We start from the raw sequence: 7870 nt of genomic DNA, 5'->3' as shown, positions 1-7870 counted from the left end.
CCATGTACTGACCATATAGTGACCTTAAAAATTATTGTTAAATAGTCAAATAAAAGGAAGAGAAGACTGCATGCAAACTTCACAGATTTCAGACAAAACTTTGATAAAATAAAGAACAGCTGTGAAAACTGCTGAAATGCTATGATATACTAGTTAAATTGGGAGCAATTGTTAAACAACCGTATTAAGGTTTTTACGCAAAAATAATCCACAATGGTGAACATTCAAAACCCACAGAAACAAAAACTGGAGTGTCGCATGGATATTTTCTCTTCACAGTGCTTCTTCTCGTTATAACAGACCAGGTCATGAGAAAAAAGTCATTAAGAGAAGCTACGTTAATGGTCCCAGCTCAAGGATGTTGAGCTTACAAACGACATCTACTTACTTTTACATAAAAAGGAACATATGCAAGAAGAGGTTGGGTTTTAACATTGCTGAGAGCACCTGTACACCTTGGACAATAAATATAACACCAGATCATTTCATTTGCAGAATGTTTCTGATGATTCTGAATTTATGGGGTTTATTGAAATGGGGGATGAGACAAAGTATAGGAGTTTGCTGAAGAGTCTTGTTTGTTGGTGTAGAAAGAATCCGCAACTTAACATTAGCAAAATCAAAGAACTGGCTATTGACTTTTGCCACACTAAAGTTCCTCAAAGTCCAGTCACAGTCCATTGAGTGGAAGAGGAGGTGGTGCATTGCTAGAAGTACTTGAGACCAGTTCAACTTTTCATTGATCTGAACACCCATTACACAAAGGAAATACAGTTAGGTCCATAAATATTTGGACAGACAACTTTTTTCTAATTTTGGTTCTGTACATTAGCACAATGAATTTTAAATGAAACAACTCAGATGCCGTTGAAGTGCAGACTTTCAGCTTTAATTCAGTGGGGTGAACAAAACGATTGCATAAAAATGTGAGGCAACTAAAGCATTTTTTTAACACAATCCCTTCATTTCAGGGGCTCAAAAGCAATTGGACAATTAACTCAAAGGCTATTTCATGGGCAGGTGTGGGCAAGTCCGTCGTTATGTCATTATCAATTAAGCAGATAAAAGGCCTGGAGTTGATTTGAGGTATGGTGCTTGCATGTGGAAGATTTTGCTGTGAACAGACAACATGTGGTCAAAGGAGCTCTCCATGCAGTTGAAAGAAGCCATCCTTAAGCTGCGAAAACAGAAAAAACCCATCCGAGAAATTGCTACAATATTATGAGTGGCAAAATCTACAGTTTGGTACATCCTGAGAAAGAAAGCAAGCACTGGTGAACTCAGCAACTCAAAAAGACCTGGACGTCCACGGAAGGTAACAGCGGTGGATGATCGCAGAATCATTTCCATGGTGAAGAGAAACCCCTTCACAACAGCCAACCAAGTGAACAACACTCTCCAGGAGATAGGCGTATCAATATCCAAGTCTACCATAAAGAGAAGACTGCATGAAAGTAAATACAGAGGGTGCACTGCAAGGTGCAAGCCACTCATAAGCCTCAAGAATAGAAAGGCTAAATTGGACTTTGCTAAAGAACATCTAAAAAGCCAGCACAGTTCTGGAAAAACATTCTTTGGACAGATGAAACCAAGATCAACCTCTACCAGAATGATGGCAAGAAAAAAGTATGGAGAAGGCGTGGAACAGCTCATTATCCAAAGCATACCACATCATCTGTGAAACACGGTGGAGGCAGTGTGATGGCTTGGGCATGCATGGCTGCCAGTGGCACTGGGACACTAGTGTTTATTGATGATGTGACAGAAGCAGCTGAATGAATTCTGAGGTGTTCAGAGACATACTGTCTGCTCAAATCCAGCTAAATGCAGTCAAATTGATTGGGCGGCGTTTCATGATACAGATGGACAATGACCCAAAACATACAGCCAAAGCAACCCAGGAGTTTACTAAAGCAAAGAAGTGGAAAATTCTTGAATGGCCAAGTCAGTCACCTGATCTTAACCCAATTGAGCATGTATTTCACTTGTTGAAGACTAAACTTCAGACAGAAAGGCCCACAAGCAAACAGCAACTGAAAGCCGCTGCAGTAAAGGCCTGGCAGAGCATTAAAAAGGAGGAAACCCAGAATCTGGTGATGTCCATGAGTTCAAGATTTCAGGCTGTCATTGCCAGCAAAGGGTTTTCAACCAAGTATTAGAAATGAACATTTTATTTCCAGTTATTTAATTTGTCCAATTACTTTTGAGCCCCTGAAATGAAGGGATTATGTTAAAAAAATGCTTTAGTTGCCTCACATTTTTTATGCAATCATTTTGTTCACCCCACTGAATTAAAGCTGAAAGTCTGTACTTCAACTGCATCTGAGTTGTTTCATTTAAAATTCATTGTGGTAATGTACAGAACCAAAATTAGAAAAACGTTGTCTCTGTCCAAATATTTATGGACCTAACTGTAAATATAAAAGGGCAGAGCAGGTGATTTCCATAGGAAACTGTTCTCCTTTAATGTAGGTAGTTAAATGCTTCACATCTTCTAAAGCTCTATGATGAGCAGTGCAATTTTCTACACTTTGGTGTGCTGGGCTGGTAACATCACTTCAAGACAGGCCCACTGAATCAACAAGCTAATTAAAAGGCAAGATTAGAGAACACACTCTGGACCCCCTGGAGGTGGTAGCAAAGGACACAAATTAAAATTCGTGCCAATATGAACAATGCTGCACATCCCCCTCTCTAACACACTGAGGACTTTCACAGAGGAAACACTTGGAAGAGGACAGAGAATAAGAATTTAGAGAATATTACAACATAATGGGAGAGAGGCAAAAATGAAAGAACAGAATAGAATGAGGATGATCATAGAGAGAAATAGAATATTAAATTATGCAGACATTTCATTGGGCTCATTTCTGCATATAGCACCTTTCCAGATGCACATTGGTGCATGATGCTTAATCATTAATTATATATCAGTTCTGATCACTAGAGATATGACCTAACCAATCAGAAATTTGATTAATGTACCAGAGTAAACTGCCTGCTGGGAAGCTGCACCGCATGAAAAAAATCACTTGAAGTGATACAAAGTACTTAGAGAATGAGAAACGCAGATCCTTCAGCTAAGAAAGAACATTTTGAAATTCTGCTTTTGCAAAGTATAGCACAGCAGTCAGTGATTTCATTAGTAATTTTTGTGACTAGTTCGGATATAAATATTTTAGACATTATGTTTAATCTGAGATTTTCCAACCTCTGCAATTATAAATGGCTATATCTGTATCTCTCAATGTTCATTTGCTCTTGTACAGGACTGCAACTTGCATATGTTCTTACCTTTGTGCATCTTCACTGCCGAGCAGAAACTCACCCATCATGAGGTGGCAATCGCTATGGTAACCACATAAACACAATGGAATTGCACATCTGATTTGTTTTCATTCTCAGCTTTGTCCTTTGTATTTTAACTATACTATTCACTGTAATAGTGTATTACATGCTGGGCTTATAAGTTCATTTGTGTTTAATAGGAATACATTGGATTTTATATATACTTCTATATATCAATGGACAGTGTGTGTCTTGTCATATATATTTTATATAAATAAATAATATGTATGTATACCCTGGCCAAATTACATATTTTGTTAACATCTAAAGTTAAGCATAATAAATACAACTTTGATAGCAAATATTTTAATGAAAATATTAATATACAATTATAACTTAATTGATCAGATGAAAAATCTATAAAGGTAAAAGAGTAAATGTGGTATTTGCAAAACTTTGGGCACTTTACTAAGTGAGTACTTAGTAGCACCACCTTTGGTAAAAATCAATGCATGCAAACGTTTTTGTGGCCAACTGTTGAGTTTTTGAATTCTTCTCAAGTCTGGTGGTAAGGGTGACCTCCTGGCATTGCAAGCAATCTTTGCTTCCATTTGGGAGAAGGGCGTCATCCCAACTGACTAGAAAACAGGACTTGTGGTCCCTATATAGAAAAGGAAGAGTTATCATCTGGATTGCGGCAACTACAGAGGGTTAACATTGCTGTCTGTGCCGGGTAAGGTCCTTGCTAGGGTCATCCTCAATAGGATCTGTGATCACTTGCTCACCTATCCGCGACTGAAGCAGTCTGGTTTGACACCTAAGAAGTCTACCATCATCCTCTTGGCACTGAGGGTCCTCATGGACAGCAAATGCCAATAATCCGTAGAGTATATCTGCTGCCTTTGTCGATTTTGTAAACCATTCGACTCAGCTGATTGAGCTGTCCTGTGGGACATCCTAAAACTACGCGAGATACCCCTCAAAGTTGCTGGATAACATGGCTGGCCTGTACACTGGTACTGTGAGTGCTGCGCAGAGTGCAGGCAGAACCTCTGTTTTTCCCAGTTGATTCTGGGGTTCGTCTGGGTGTGTTCTTGTTCCTACTCTGTTCAATGCTTGCATAGACTGTGTGTTGGGCAGGTTTATGGGGTCCAGTGGCAGTGGGGCCCATCCATCCATCCATTTTCCAACCCGCTGAATCCGAACACAGGGTCACGGGGGTCTGCTGGAGCCAATCCCAGCCAACACAGGGCACAAGGCAGGAAACAATCCTGGGCAGGGTGCCAACCCACCGCAGGACACACACAAACACACCCACACACCAAGCACACACTAGGGCCAATTTAGAATCGCCAATCCACCTAATCTGTGAAAAAAGATTCACTGATCATTAACTTTGCCGACGATGCTGTGATCTTCACAGAGTCAATGGAGGCTCTGATTGGGGCCCTCAAGAGACTGAGCGAGGAGTCTGGAGTGTCTGGGCTTGTGGGTGTCCTGGATAAAAACCAAGATCCAGGCCTTTAATGACCTCTTGGGCACAGCCATCAGTAGTGTGTCTGTGGAGAGAGTGTCGACCTTGTTGAGAGGTTTACTTTCCTTGACAGTGACATTCATGTCTCTGGTGACTCTTCATGTGAAGTCAGTAGATGGATTAGGAGAGCATGGGGGTCATGAGGTTGCTGGAAAGGGGTGTATGGTGCTCCCAATATCTTTGCAAAAGGACAAAGGTCCAAGTCTTTAGAGTCCTAGTACTTCCTGTTTTTCTATATGGTTGCAAGACATGGACGTTATCCAGTGACCTGAGACGAAGACTGGAATCCTTTGGTTCTGTGCCTCTTTGGAGAATCCTTGGGTACCACTGGTTTGACTATGTGCTGAATGAGAGGTTGCTAATGGAGTCCTGAATGAGGCACATTATCTGCATTGTAAGGGAGCATCAGTTACAGCACTACGGCCATGAGGTGCAATTCCCTGAGGGTGATCCAGCTCACAGGATTCTCATTGCTGAGGACCGGAGAAGCTAGACCAGGCCAAGGGGACGCCCACATAACACCTGGCTGCAGCAGATACAGGGTCATTTCCAGAGGGTGGGACTGGACTGTGTCTCTACCTGAGGGATTGCCAACTAGGATCCCAAGCTGTTTCATCGTGTGGTGGGTGTGGCAACAAACTCTACCAGTGCATGCTCCCCAGCATGACCTGATGTGTTTTGGAAATGTTTCCCCATTCTTCCTTGCAGATCATTTCCAGCTGTGAGATTTTATTGGGCTTTCTCACCAACATATTTTCAATATTCAAATCTATGGACTACAAGGGCCATTCCTGTTATGTTAGGTAATTTGAGGCTGATGATGGCAGATATTCAATGATAGACACTGAGGCCTGAAGTTATGTTAACTGCACAGTAGTCTTTTTACTAAGAACGTTTTCTGTAACCACTCGTCCAAGATATCTCTTAACACCACTGTGGTGCCCCCTGCTGCCTGGGAATACTACCAATAATTATTACATTAATTTCAATACATAACAATTCCAAGACCTTCATCTTGTGTTTCTTGTGTATATATACACACACACACAATTTATGCAAGCAATTCAACATCTATTTAGAAATAACACTAAGAAGATCCACAAATTTATTGAAGTTACCTAATGAGGTTCTGAGCAAGTGCGGAAAGAGCGTTGTTGCACTGTCCACACAACGAACCACTTGGATTGGGACCCGAGTGCAGTGTGTGTGACACCTCCGCACCACACTAGAACAGTGTGAGTTTTAAAAAAAAAAAAAAAAATGGTGGCTGGAGTGCCAATCCTGCAACCAACCCTCACGTTTTCCCTGTTAGTTGGAGGACCTGTTTGCAGGGCTGGCTGCAGATGAATGTCATACCCAAGATGAAGCAATTGCAGATTAAGGGCCTTGCTCAAGGGCCCAACTGAGAAGAGTCAGTTGAGTTAACTTTCCAATTGCTGGCACAGATCCCTAGCCTAAGAGCCACCACTCTACCCTAACCAGCTAATGAATTAGCCAGCACAATTTTCAGAGAGACATGCTAAAATTAATCTAGTGTAATTAAAGATTGCACTGCAAACATAGCCTCTATTGACTCTTGATTTTTTTCTCTTTTATCTTCCACTTTTATTTTCATTAACTCCTTCAACTCCTTTAGAGGTAGTCCTTTCCCATTCTTTGGTTAAGTTAACTAAGAAGTTGCCAATAAAGTCTGGAAAAAAATTTAATGGTGCAATAATTTTTGTTTGGCTTTTTTTGGTAGTGTGTATCAGAAATTATAAAATGAAATCCAAGGCTTACACCACAATGTTTCATTTGTAAGATTGTGTTTTTGCAACCCTAATTTGAACAGCATTTACAGTTGAACAAGGAACCAGGAAAGAAACAAACAAAAAAAAAAAAAAAAAACAGAAACAAAACCAAATGCTCATGTGCTTTATTTACCATGAGATGTACACCTATGACTGACAGACAGACAGATAAGAAATTACTTATTTTTTAAGAAATATATGTTCTGCAAGCTTTTCTGAGCATTGAAAAACAGTAAATGTTTTACATATGACTCGGTATAAACCAATGTATCTCCCAAAAAGCATCATTTTCCAATCAAGATCATCTTAGGAGATGAAGACAAAAATCATTATACAACACAAAAATGCAAGCACAAGTTCATTCATCTTTAAAGCAATATTATATAAAAGATGAATTCAATCCATTCATCCCCCTTCAGCATCAGTTATTGAGATTACATAATCTAGTTCAAAGTCACAGGAATGTTGCCAATCCAGGTACTAAACCCAGACTGGGCAGCAGTCAAAAATTCAACATAAATAAAATTAAATAAAATGCTGTTTTTCAGTTCCTGCCTTGGATGGATGAATGTTCTTCAGTTTTTAAAATGTAGATTTTTTTTTTACCATATAATGCATCCCTTAAATTTTCAGAAATCTGATATAATTTGTTATAACAACGTGCACCCCCAGATGACATTTATTCAAAACTGGAATCATAACAAGACCTCCAAGGATTTTTTTCAAAAGGTGGACTTATTAAACAATACAAATGAGGCAAGGATGGTTGTAGTGAGAATGCTGCATTAGGACAATAAATTGAACAATCTGCTGCCTCAACGAGCCCATCTTTAAAACAAAGGGTAATTTATTGATCAATTAGCTAAATAATGAATGACGAGTGCAGTGATGGTCATAAAGACAATCCAGTCCATGACTTTTATGGAAGCATACAGGCTGTCTCTTTCACTTTTGGGCAATAGTACCATCCATTCCATGGAGAATATCACTGCTGCCATCTAATGGCCTGGAGGAGTTTTACTGCCAGTCTTCCATGGCTTCACTCTCTTTTTGAAATACCATTCCCTGGCGATTCGATCAATCTATATTTGCATAAAGAGAAGCACTCCAACTGCCAAAGAGGATTTTTCTTTCACTTAGAGGTCCCAAATGAGACTGGTCCCTGCACTGTGCCATCTTTGTAACAATTCTGCGCTAGCGTTTCCTTGAAAATTGGTCAATGCCTTAAACACTACTTTAGTTTATTTTCAAATTTGCT

General features: G+C 39.9%; 1 protein-coding gene across 4 annotated transcripts in view; it reads right to left on the bottom strand.

The window, feature by feature from the left end:
* The window catches only part of acot7 (acyl-CoA thioesterase 7), a 217199-nt gene that overhangs the window by 114205 nt on the left and 95124 nt on the right, over positions 1-7870 (bottom strand). The gene's annotated exons all lie outside the window — the stretch shown is intronic.

Source organism: Erpetoichthys calabaricus, chromosome 8 (genome assembly GCF_900747795.2).
Source record: "Erpetoichthys calabaricus chromosome 8, fErpCal1.3, whole genome shotgun sequence".
Classification (NCBI taxonomy): domain Eukaryota; kingdom Metazoa; phylum Chordata; class Cladistia; order Polypteriformes; family Polypteridae; genus Erpetoichthys; species Erpetoichthys calabaricus.
The sequence above is the reverse complement of the archived record's forward strand: the minus strand, read 5'-3'. Positions and strand labels throughout refer to the sequence as shown.